The sequence below is a fragment of the Macaca mulatta genome, chromosome 2 (genome assembly GCF_049350105.2).
Source record: "Macaca mulatta isolate MMU2019108-1 chromosome 2, T2T-MMU8v2.0, whole genome shotgun sequence".
NCBI lineage: Eukaryota > Metazoa > Chordata > Mammalia > Primates > Cercopithecidae > Macaca > Macaca mulatta.
This window is the reverse complement of record NC_133407.1, coordinates 79,668,048-79,681,735: the sequence shown is the minus strand read 5'-3', so window position 1 is coordinate 79,681,735 and position 13,688 is coordinate 79,668,048. Positions and strand designations below refer to the sequence as shown.

Here is a 13,688-nt window from a genome sequence, read left to right as displayed (position 1 = left end):
TCCTAGAAAAATGAAGGAAAATCAATTAAAGAAAATTCTTGTTTCGAATTATGTTACTGAAAAGCATTTCAAACTATATCAATTGGTTGACATCATTGGTAAAAATGTTCATCATTGGAAACATCAATTCTCTTCCACTACTGATAATATAGATCAGATAGGAAGATTAAGCTAAATGTGTTGTCCCTTGGACCTAGCAATGTTCTATACATTTTTATCTTTCGCTTTCTTCCAAAAATTGAGTATGAAATAAAACTCCACTTATTTGAAATGAGCATCATTTAGTGAAAAGAGAATCAGCATATTAATTGATATGATATAAACTTAAACAAATGGTTTGTGTAGCAATTTTAAAAAGTGCAGGCCGCGCATCATGGCTCAGGCCTGTAATCCCAGCAGTTTGAGAGGCCGAGCTGGGTGGATCACCTGATATCAGGATTTCAAGACCAGCCTGGCCAACATGGTGAAACCCCATCTCTACTAATAATACAAAAGTTAGTCGGACGTAGTGGCATTCTCCTGTAATCCCAGCTACTCAGGAGGCTGAGGCAGGAGAATCACTTGAACCTGGGAGGTGGAGGTTGTGGTGAGCTGAGATCGCGCCATTGAGCTTCAGCCTGGGCAACAAGAGTGAAATTCCGTCTCAAAAAAAAAAAAAAAAAAAAAAGTTTAAAATGCAGAAAATTTTTAGGAGGTAAAATAAGGCATTCATAATTTTGGTAAACAAAGAAATCTCTATAAAATTTTAGTGTTCTTTATTTATAGAATCAATGGCAAATGGATATGCAACTCTTTTTTAAAATCTAAGTTGTTTTGTTTTGCTTTTTATGTACTTATTTCCATTTTAAATTTTAGAGAAATAAGAAAAAAATAGATGAACAGATATGAAACTTCCCTTTTTAGTATTAAAAAAAAAAAACTATCCTTAAGTTAACATTGCGGTATCTTAGTGGACATGCAGAAAAAAAGAACAGGTTGTTTTTAAACATATTTTTATCCTGCATTAAGTTGACATATAAATAGTAAGTTGCATACCTGTTTTTTTAAATTCAGAAAAAAATTGCTTTAAAAAATGTGACTATTCAGAAGCCACATTTTAAGAGATTTAAAAAAATTTTTATTTTCTTACACAAAGTGTTGAATGAGCAGTGTTAGTCACAATGATTTTTGTGTTGGTTTGCTTTCAGTTATTTTTATCACAGTAAGGAATGCAAGCCTAACAGAAAAATGCATCCATGAATTTTCAATATTTGTTTTATCTTACATAGATTACTTACTAATCTATGTTTTGTTTAAATATTGTGAAAGTTATTTTAATTCTGTAGTGCAGTAGTATCACATATATATTTTTACCAAATATATAGTGATAGTGTATCCATTAATTTAAATTTAGAATGAGAAGTTAAGCTCCTAGCATTTTTTTAATTTTTCAGTTCTGAAGTTAAAAATGTGTAAAATTATTTTGTGTATTCCTAGTGAAACACCAGCCCGGAAAATATTAATATACTCTGTTTATATTTTGTTTCTGTTCAGATTCATTTAAAAAAAAAAACTGTGAAAGAAAAGATGATGGAAATACTTTCTGCCCCACACAATAAATATCTTGTATATTTTCATATCAGTAATATAGGGTTGTTGTTCTTTCTGCCTTATGGGAATTTTTAATGAATCCTGGCCTTGTTTTTGTTTTTTAAATGGCTATGTTGTATTCTCTGATGCGTTTAACATGGGTATGATTTGCTGAGTTCTGTCAGAACTTTGGCAACTACATTCGTTCATTCATTCATTTGTATTCTCTATAATTACTTTTATTAACTCTAACATTTAGTATGTTTCAGTTTGGAGAAACGTTGATTTTTAAATAAACAATGAAAAACAAAATACATAGAATAAAATACTCCATTCTATCTCATGAAATTTTTTTTTTAGAAAAATATAGTTTTTTTTTTTTTTTTTTTTAATTAAAGGCAACTACTTTTAGATCAGAAGAGATTTTGTTGTTTTTTGCTCTTTTTGTATTGTGGGGTGTGTGTGTGTGTGTGTGTGTTTGGTGGCCTCTGAGGAAAAGCTAATAACCTCTCTATTTTTTGTTTCCCTGCATATACTGCTAATTATGTATCCATTTAGATAACTGCTTAATGTGTATTCCTAAGTGTATTGCTTTGAGTCAAGGGCTAGAATTCTTCATTCATAAATTTGTGGTATTGAAGAGATGGACTAATTGTAAGTATGGTAGTTTTTATTCCATCATTGAATAACTAATAAAGTAGTCACAAAATTATGCTCATTAAGAGTGGCATTTAATAGTGGGCACTTTAAATTTTTAAACAAAAAAATTTATCCAGTGTGTTTTCAAGATTCTAAAGCAGAAGTGAAAGAACTAAGCATGAATACTGACTAAAAATTGTCTTAATTATCTTAGTTACTTATATTTATGCAGCTTTATGGAGGGTGGGATGTTATGTTGTATAAAGGATTTGAAAGTAAATTTCAAGATAATAGTGTGTTTCTCATAGTGTCTTAAGTGACACTCACAAAAACTACTATGTTAAGTGATTTATTTTTCTTATGAAGTTACTCTTCAGAAATTCAGAACCTTGAAAGAAGACCATACTAAATCACCAAAAAAGTTTAATGTTTTGTAAGTTAATGCATTTTAAGCACTGTACATGTAAGGTAAACTAGGACTACAAAAAGGTCACTAGATCTTCTAATGAATAGATACTAGTAATTTTTAATCAGCACCTCACTTGTTCACCCACAAAGTACATGTGAATTGGATGTATAAGTTATTTGTGTATAAGCTGTAAAGGACTATAAAAGCATAGTTTGTTATGATTGATACTAAAGTAGGTATTAAAGAACACTTTTTTTCTGAATATATGAACATTCATCTACAAGTATATTTTACCTCATAGTGATAGGTTTTTCTGCAAGGTGACAAAAGATAGAACCAAGATCTTTAGTGGTATAACTATTCTCCCTGAGAAATTCTGATTTACGTTTTGTCAATGAAAAAATAACAGCAAATAAAGGTAAAATGTCTACTATACTAATGGGTCTTACTTGAAAAGGATAGTTATAGTTTTATTCTCTATTGCTTGAAAATGAATACATAATATAATAGTAAACAGCTACTCATGTTCAAAGTACTATGAATACTGAAATATTGGTGGAATCTGGAAGTAGTGAGGTTATTCTGTGCCTGAACTTCCTGTTTTCACCTACTTCCCAATTACTTGCAGCTGTCAAAATAATTTTAATCATTTTCAAATACTTTGCAGAAAAAAAAAAAAGATCTTAAGCCCTTCGGCCCTAATCGAGGGCCGTAAGTCTTCAGCTAAAAAGATGTTACCCCTTCTCTTCTTGTCTTCTTTTGTATCCCTGCTGAGTCCTTCTGTCTAGTCAGGTCAGTGCTCTTTCTGAACATCACTATTATGTTCTAAGATCTTAAACATTTATTCAGGTCATTCACAATTCCGATTCTGTATCCTTGTCTTCTAAACCAGATCAGAGAATCAGAGGATGTTAGAGCAGAAAGAGGCTTTAGAAAGCAGTTGATAAGCTCTTTTATTTTACTAATGATGAAATATTAGGTATGAAATACTTTTCAGGTTAAAAATTAAACCAAATCTCAGAACCTCTAGCCTCTGAGTGGTTTTTCTATGGCATGTTGTTTACAGAAACATGCAAGCAGACATGCAGAGCTCTGCTTAGTCCACGGAGGGACCTAAAGATTGGATTCTCCCACCGCTGTGCCTAGGTTGTCCACCAAATATGCTTGTTTATTTCCCAGTATGTGGAAGAGTTACTATGGGAAAAATGAATGTAAAGTCATACACAAGACAAGGAAAACCAAGCAAGCATCTCATTAGGCCCATTTGCAATTAGAGTGGCAGTTGTATGCATTTACTGTCTTATTATTTATTCAGTGTCAGAAAAGGATAATGTGTTCGCATTTTACACAGTCATACATACAGAAAAAGAGAGCCTCACTGTAGGACACCTTAAGCATGGGGCAGGGTCTTAGTTTATGTATAGTATTTTTCAAGTTATTGAAAATCATAGGTGACAGATAAATAAAAAATAGTCTTCTGCCAAAAGGCTTTTCCTGAAAAATCGGAGCCTTTCTTAGCATTGTGCTAAACTGAATCTTTCCTCTTTTACTTAAACTTAAGTCGCTGAGAGTATTCAAAACCAATTTAAAATGAATTATGTATAGCTGATGCCACTACTCTTCTCCTTTACTATAAACATGAATATTTAAAATCATAGAATTTTAACATCAGGAGGACATTGGCGACTTAACTCTACAACAGCTTCATTTTATTACTGAGGAAAAAGATGGTGAAGTTTCTTAGTTGTGAACACTGAATTGATTAGTGTCAGGCAGCCAGGAGGTCAGGATTCTTGGGCCTATGTTATTTTCCCCAAACTACTTGAAAATCCTCATTAAATTATCTCTTGGCACCATCTGTTTCTCTTTGTCTTTTTTTCTCTCCTTTTTTTTTTTTCCTTCTGGGCTAAACCATGTCAGTCCTATTTAAGTTGTATTCAATAGCTTTAATCTAAATTCTATGAAATGGGGTTGAAAAGGAAAATCTGAAAGTCTAATTAGAATACTTACATGTCTCATCAAAGATTTCTTTTTCTTTCTTTTCTTTAGCATCCGGTCATGCACCTTTCCACAGATCTGGACTGTTTATTGATTTTACTGTGCTTTAAAAATTTCCCATGAAGCCAGGCATGGCTTTTGCCTGTAGTCCCAGCGATTCAGGAGGGCGAGCTGGGACATCCAGGGACATCCACACTGCCTGGGGAAGCCTCCCAGGACCATGGTGAAGGCAGATGCCAATCTCACCTTTACAATCTAGGGTGATATTATTTACATGATGCAGGGCAGTATAATGGAAGTATCTCAAGGCCTTTTCGCCAGAATAAACTTTCACAAAATCCTCCAAATCCTCTTTATGTCACATCATCCTCAGAAGTCTCCTGCTCGCCCCCTAAAACCCACACTTCCATAAATACTGTGCCCCTTTTTTTTTCCTTCAACTTTTAGGTTCGGGGGTACATGTGCAGGATGTGTAGGTTTGTTACCTAGGTAAACGTGTGCCATGGTGGTTTGCTGTACAGATCAACTCATCACCTGGGCATTAAGTCCATCATCCATTAGCTATGCTTCCTGATGCTCTTTTACCCCCTCCCCCACTCCCCTGCACTTTCTTAAAGGATAAAGAAAGGATAAGTCTTATATTTGACCTTTGAGGGTCTTACCCAGTGATCTCAGCCTTCTACTCTTGAAGGCTTTTACATGCTATGCAGTGATAGTGATTAAAATGTTCCCTTTTCTCCCAAATCAGGCAGTGCCCACTATCTTAGTGGGGAAGATACCCTATTCAGAGTCACATGTATTCTTCATAGCAAATCACCAGGAAAATATTCATTTTCTGTAGCCAGTATGAAGAAAGGAAGTATATGGGCAAATCTCTGTACCTTTCTTTCAATTTTACTGTAAACCTAAAAGTGCTATTTAAAAAAAAAAAAAATCTTAAAAAAGTATACTTTCACTTTCATCCCAAAGGAGAGCTTGAAGTATCTGAAAGTGAAAAGAAAATGTAGGCTATCACTAAGAATTCTAATCAAACTGGGGAAGCAGAGTTTAGATGTCTAGTGTTGACCTTATCCCCGGTGTTGACTTTGTCTTCATGGTCTTTTAGGAGTAAATCTTTTTCAGTTTCCTCGGTGGCAAATGTAAGAAGTTAAGTAGTTTGGTGGTGGTGGGAAATAAAATTCTAGGAAGAGTTAGAGGTGGCAGTGGTAGGTGGGCAGGGGTTTATTTCGGAGGAGAACTTGTGTTAGGCCTTAGACATGCAGGTGGTGGTGAAAGCAGGCCTTCCAGCTGTGACATGTAGCTACCAGCAACCTGTTTCTTAGATTAAATGGTTCTGTTTCGATCTTGATAACTCTGTCAAACATTAGATATGTCTAAAATGGAAGGCACAGTGGATTCACTCCCTCCGCCTTGGATCTGGATCCACATTTCACACAGTAGCTAAGCCAGAAATATCGGCACCATCCTTAGAGCTACTTCCATAGTACACTTTGAATCAGTCACTCAGGCATTTTTATTCTGTTTCCTAAATATAGTTTGCTTCAGTGCATTCCTCACCCTCTGTCAATGATTACCATGTGTGCTTGAGTATGAGGTGAGGTCACCCTTTTCCTGCAAAATTACTCCTCAGAGAAGAGGGAGTCTTGAGGTGGAGTCAGTGCAAAGCCTCTGCTATTACTGAGTGCTTTCTGCAAGGCTTTATTTTAAATAGAGCATTTGTGAGGAGGACACATTAGCCCCACATGACCCTGTTTAATGCGGTTAGGTATTATGGAGGACATCTGACAAAATCTTTTAAAAAGGGTATGGCAGCTTTGAAAATAGTGTGGGAATTTATTCTTAGGAATGTGTCCTCACAGTTGTAAATACAGAGTATCTTTATAAACAAACCTTTCCACTAAGAAAAAAAAAAAAAAGCCCTGATACACTCAAATTAGGGATATAGAAAGCATGAACGTGTTCCTACATTACAAATGGAAATGGCAACCATCCTGATTTTTACCAAATCCTATCTCAGGCTTAGGACAAAATTTCCAGTGATGGCACCAGACAGAGATTCCACTAATGCTTTACCTCTGGTGAAGATGGATATGCTTCAGAAAACTGTCAGAGGCTAAAAACCTAACTTGAGTTGACACAGACACAGATGTCAGCCATGCATGTGCAGAGTTTGGACGAAAGTGTTTTTGGGAGATATGGATATAGAAAAAAGTGACATATCTAAATTTCTTGTATATTTCACTATTTATTTTATTTATATCACTAAAAATAACAAATGCATGACATGATATAAACAGGTGGCTCTTTCATACAGTCTGTAACTTTTGGTAAATGTTATTCAATTATACATTCACAGAAGTACACGAATCATAAGTAAACAGCTCAATGAATTTTCACAAAGCAAACAGTGTAGCGAGCTCTTAGACCAAGAATCAGAACACCACCAGCATGAGAATCAGAGCATCACTGACACTCAAAAATGCTCCCTTACTCTCTTCCAGTTATTGCCTGACCGCTGCCCCCACATGTACAGTGTAAATAGTATCTTGTCTTCTATCATCAGAGATTAGTTTCGCTTGTGCTTGTTTTTGAACTTTCTATAAATGTAATCATTCAGTAAGTACCACTTTGCTGTCTGGCTCCTTTCCTCAATATTATGTTTGTGAAATTCATCTATGAATTATTTAGTTTGTTCACATTGATGAATGATATTTTACATTTTGAACAACCACAACTTATCCATTCTACTATGATAAATATTTGTGGTGATTTCAGTTTGGGGCTGTTATGAGTAATGCTGCAATTAAAACTCTCCTGTATGACTTTTGGTGAATAAATGTCAAGTACTGGGTTGGGTACATACCTAGGAGTGGGATTTATAGGTCTTAAGATATGCCTTCGTCAGCTTTAGTTAACACTATCAAACACTTTTCTAAAATGGCTGTACCTTTTTCACATCCATTAGCAAAGTAGAAGAGTTCCTTCCTCCACATTCTTGCCAACTATTGGTATTTTGTGTCTTTTTCTCTATTAGCTGTTTTGATGGGAGAATAGTATATTGCACTATGATTATAATTTGCATTTCCCTGATAACTAATTTAGTTGAGCACTTTTTCATATATTTCATGGCCAGTAGGATATATATAAGTGGCTGTTCCTATTCTTTGCCCCCCCCCCTTTTTTTTTTTTTCTTCTCTAAAATCTTATATATTTGGCAAAAAAAAAAATCAACTCTTTAATATGCTTGCTTTATTGGCAAAACTGAAGATCATCTTATATTCAAACAATATGTAAGTTTAACCTCTATCATGCTGTTTTTTAGGTTGCTGTGATGACCTGCTAATGAGTCCATTAACCTCTACTCTCTCTGAGATGCTATCTTCTACACATACAAAGTTAATTTTACAATCATGCAGATGTGATTAAGTTCTTTTTAGCCCTGTCTCATTCATTCTTCCCTGCTGTGATTATCCACCTTTCCATCAATCCTATGCTAAACATAGTATTGACAAAACTCCCCCATAAAAGCCCATGGGGAGTGCGTGAGGCACTCTTACTAAACTTTCAGATTGCCAGTAAATTCGGATTCGGTAGATTTGAGTTGGGTCCTGGGAATCTGTGCTAGTAACAAGCACTCCACATTCTTATTTTAGGAAAGTTTGAAGAATACCATGGATTATTTTTGATTTTGTTTCAGTGTTCCCGCACATTCCCTCTCCACTGTCTGGATTTTTTTCTATCCTTCCTCCATTGTCATCTGTCAATAGCCATCCACATGTAACCTCTGGGAGTCTAACTTGACTCTTCCAGGCTGAGCACATCACTCTATAATCAGATCTTACTTCTGATCTTCCTCACAAAACTATTACGTCATTGGCCTTCCCCATCGCAGCTGATAACATGCAGTAGTTTGATCTTCAGTATAAATGTGGAATCTGAATATTATATGACCTCCACAGCATGTACACTGGTCCTCTTCTTCCATTACCCTCATGCCTCAATTATTGCAGAACTAGTTTCCCTGCTTGCATCTTGTACCCATGCAGTCTGACTAGAGGGATCAATATTTCAAAACCTAAGTCAACATCATTTCTACTCAGATCTCTGCACTGGAGCTGGCATGGTGGTATGCACCTGTAGTCCCAGCTACTTGGGAGGCTGAGGCAGGAGGATTGCTGAAGCCTCAGAATTCAAGTCCAGCCTAGGCAACATAGTGAGACCCCATCTCTAAAAGAAAAAAAAAAACCTCTCTCATGGTTCCCAATTTCTCTGAGAGTAAAACCCCAAGTTCTCAGTGGGCCCTATGAGACCCACTGCACTCTGCCCCCTCCCCTTACCTTATGCTTTGACCTTCCAGGCTCACCCTACCTCAGTCAGTCTAGCCTGCCTGCTTCTCTTAGGACATCCCAGTGTGCTTGCACTGTACAGCTTTCCTATGGGCTACTCCCTCTATCTTGGAGCAGTCTCCCCCTAGATATCTGTAGTACTGACTGACCCCTTCAGTCTTTCAAGTCTTGGCTCACATGTCCCCACTGAAATATCCTTCTCAGGGAGGCCTACCCTCATCACTCTATTTTAAAACGAAGCCTGGCCCGTTCTCCCCACACCTCCAGTCTCTTTCGATCTCTTTTACTCTACTTTTTTTGTTTTGTGGCAATAATTACCTGCTAGTATATTATTTATTCTATTTATTATTTATCATCTTGATCTCTCTGTCAGAATAAAATCCTCCAAAGGCAAATTATTTTTTTGCTGTTTTACTTACAGAATGTCCCCAAATATCTGAACAGTGTTTGGCATATAGTAGGGGCCCAATTAATATTTGTTTGATTTGTTGAATGAAATATTTGGGATGCAGTAGTAACCTTAAATAAGACTAAGAGATATTAAATAGCATCTTTTTACAAGCCTTACTTTTATGAAATCTTTTCCAAGATATGTCACATATTTTAATTTTGAAGTAGAAATTGGAAGTTTGAATGAAGGTGGATTAACTTGTGTGTGCTGCTACATTGATTTGAAGGAGAAGACAGTGGTAGTTAGGCGCATTCCAACCTAGTTGAGGGTATTCTCTGCAATATGACGTAAAACGTTTAGGGGTTGATACTTGAGTACTGGATTTTAGGTTGTTTCCTTTTTGCTAGCGTTACTTGCAGTGTCCATTAAGGCAAGTTCCTATTAAAAAATCAGACAACTTACGGAAATTAGATGTCTTTTAGGTTTGTTTCAAGCACATCGATTTTGAAAACTATTCATAGTTCCATTTTAAAAGCAGTGTGCTTTTGCATATTTTATCCATCTTAAGGGCATTCTTACACGTTTGCATCAAATTTGGGAGCAAGAAACAACCTCCTCTCGCTTCCCCTCCATGTCTTTTTCTCTTGTGCATAATTTTCTGAAATACTATGATGCTGTCCAGCTGCAATCTGACTGCTGGATAAGAGGAATAGTACTGTTCAGGTTCTATTTATAGACATCTAATTTTAGAATAACTTTTATTTCTATTACTGTGAGTCCTTACGTTTCCAATATATATGTATATACACTTATACATGTCTCTGAGAGTATAATATTTGCTTTGTAGAGTGCAGTCTTTTTATGGAAGAGGGAGGATATTATTCCGCTCAGCTTTCAAAGAGATTCTGTTTGAAAATCTGCTGGCTCAGCAGTTCATTATGTCATCCTAGCCTGACTAACCTTTGGTGATCTCTAATTGTCTTATGTTTTACCTGTCTTAGCCTCTTTTCACAACCTGTATTTATTCATTATAAGCTTTTGTATAAGAGTAACTCCTATACTTTGGTGTTTCCCAAGGTGCCTAGACCACTGCTGGGTTATATAACATAATAGCTCAGGGCAGCTAAGAGAAGAATCCTTTCATGAGAAGTGAATAGACTTCATCTGATAATGAGAATGATTATTAGTAGCTTAGCACTTGAAAGAATGCCAAAAAGAACAGCATGAAGAAATGTATCTTAAGTCAGCTCATACAATACTTATTTGAAAAAGCCAAATCTCAATTAGTGGCATGAGGAAAAGCCTGGATATAGTTTTATCCACAAAAGAAAAGGCAGTTAAGCACCAATTCAAGTCATGGTTAAAATTTCCATATAAACTACTTTACTAACTGTATGCATTAGCAAACTCAAAAGTAGACACTTTTGTGAACTGTTACAGGAACTTTATTGTACAGTTAAAAAAATACAGCAATAGCCAGGCAGTAGAAAAATACTTAATCTGACTGTTCTTTTTTCTCTCAGCATTCTGAAAGTGTCTGTATTTCAGTACTATTATTTAACTAATGATAATAGTGTGAGCCTACACATCAACAGATAAATTTAATCTCTGTTCTGTTATCTGTCTGTTTTCTGGGACATGTGGTGCTAATGAGCCTACATATTTGGGAATTTAGTTTAAAAAGTGCTAGGGCATAAAAGATGGCAGGCAAAGGAGGAAAAGAATGAAATATCTTCCAAATGCATTCAATCATTGAACAAGTGCTGTCAAAAATCACTAGATACTAGGAACTGAGGAATTGAGACTGAAGTGGTAGTGAAGGGCTGGGATATAGATGAAAAGGAAAAAGGTGGCTAGTCCCAGTCTTCAAGGTACTTAGTTGTTCATCACTCACTCACTCACTCGTTAATTTATTCATGCAGTATCTATTGAATACCTTGATATGGTTTGGCTCTGTGTCCCCACCCAAATCTCATCTAGAATTGTAACCCCCATGTGTCGAGGGAGGGCCCTGGTGGGAGGTGATTGGATCATGGGGGTGGTTTCCCCGTGCTGTTCTCATAATAGTGAGGGAGTTCTTACAAGATCCGATGGTTTAAAAGTGGCACTTGCCCCTTGTAAGAGGTGCCTTGCTTCCTCTTCATGGAAGCACCATGATTGTAAATTTCCTGAGGCCTCCCTAGCCATGTGGAACTGTGAGTCAATTAAACCTCTTTTGTTCATAAGTTACCCAGTCTCAGGTAGAATCTGTATACCAGTATAAGAATGGACTAATACATGCCTACAATTCAGTGTACCAGGGTGTATTATTTCATTTTCATGCTGCTGATAAAGACATACCCAAGACTGGGCAATTTACAAAAGAAAGAGGTTTATTGGACTTATAGTTCCTCATGGCTGGGGAGGCCTCACAATCATGGTAGAAGGTGAAAGGCACATCTCACATGGCAGCAGACAGGAGAACTTGTGCAGGGAAACTCCCCTTTTTAAAACCATCAGCTCTTGTTAGACTTATTCACTGTCATGAGAACAGCACAGGAAAGACCTGCCACATGATTCAGTTACCTCCCACTGGGTCCCTCCCACAACATACGGGAATTCAAGATGAGATTTGGGTGGGTGACACAACCAAACCATATCATTCCACCCCTGACCCCTTCTACATCTCATGCCGTCACATTTCAAAACGAATTATGTCTTCCCAACAGTCCCCCAAAGTCTTATCTCATTTCAGCATTGACTTAAAAGTCCACAGTCCAAAGTCTTATCTGAGACAAGGCAAGTCCTTTCTGTTTATGAAGTTGTAAAATCAAAAGCAAGTTAATTACTTCCTAGATACAATGAGAGTACAAGCATTGAGTAAATACAGTCATTCCAAATAGGAGAAATTGGCCAAAACAAAAGGGTTGTGGGTCCCACCCAAGTCCAAAATCCAACAGGACAGTCAAACCTTAAAGCTCCAAAACTATCTCCTTTGATTCCATGTCTCACATCTAGATCATGCTGAGGCAAGAGGTGGGTTCACATGGTCTTGGGCAGCTCCGCCCCTTTGGCTTTGCAGGGTACAGCCTCCCTTCTGGCTACTTTCATGGGCTCGTGTTAAGTGTCTGTGGCTTTTCCAGGTGCATGGTACAAGCTGTTGGTGGATCTACCGTTCTAGGGTCTGGAGGACAGTGGTCCTCTTCTCATAGCTCCACTAGGCAGTGCCCCAGTAGGGACTCTGTGTGGGAGTGCCAACTCCACATTTCTCTTCCACACTGCCCTAGCAAACTTCTGTCTGGGCATCCAGGCATTTCCATACATCTTCTGAAATCTCAGTGGAGGTTCTCAAACCTCATTTCTTGACTTCTGTGCACCCGCAGGCTCAGCACCCTGTGGAAGCTGCCAAGGCTTGGGAATTGCACTCTCTGAAGCCACAGCCCAAGCTCTATGTTGGTGCCTTTCAGCCATGGCTGGAGCAGCTGGGACACAGGGCACCAAGTCCCTAGGATGCACACAGCACGGGGACCCTGGGCCTGGCCCATGAAACAACTTTTTCCTCCTAGGCCTCTGGGCCTGTGATAGGAGGGGCTGCTGTGAAGACCTCTGACATGCCCTGGAGACATTTTCCCAATTGTCTTGGGGACTAACATTCAGAAATTTTGCCAATTTCTGCAGCCAGCTTGGATTTCTCCTCAGAAAATGGAATTTTCTGTCACATTGTCAGGCTGCAAATTTTGTGAACTTTTATGCTCTGCTTCCTTGTTAATACTGAATGCCTTTAACAGCAGCCAAGTCAGCTCTTGAATGCTTTGCTACTTAGAAATTTCTTCCACCAGATACCCTAAATCATCTTTCTCACGTTCAAAGTTCCACAAACCTCTAGGTCAGAAGCAAAATGCTGTCAATCTCTTTTTTGCTAAGACATAACAAAAGCCACCTTTGCTCCAGTTCCCAACAAGTTTCTCATCTCCATTTGAGACCAGCTCAGGCTGGATTTCACTGTCCATATCATTATGAGCATTTTGCTCAAAGCCATTAACAAGTCTCTAGGGAGTTCCAAACTGTCCCACATCTTTCTGTCTTCTTCTGAACCTCCAAACTGTTCCAACCTCTGCTTGTTACCCAGTTCCAAAGTCATTTCTACATTTTTGGGTATCTTTTTAGCAGCACCCCACTCTACTGGTACCAGTTTACTGTGTTAGTTTGTTTTCACGCTGCTGAAAAAAACATACTCCAGACTGGGCAATTTACAAAAGAAAGCAGTTTATTGGACTTACAGTTTCACATGGCTGGGGAGGCCTTACGATCATGGCAGAAGGTGAAAGGTACGTCTCACATGGCAGCAGACAAAGGA

General features: G+C 37.5%; 1 protein-coding gene across 8 annotated transcripts in view; it reads left to right on the top strand.

Annotated features, from left to right (window-relative positions):
- Positions 1-13,688, top strand: part of GOLIM4 (golgi integral membrane protein 4) — an 85,671-nt gene that overhangs the window by 31,920 nt on the left and 40,063 nt on the right. The gene's annotated exons all lie outside the window — the stretch shown is intronic.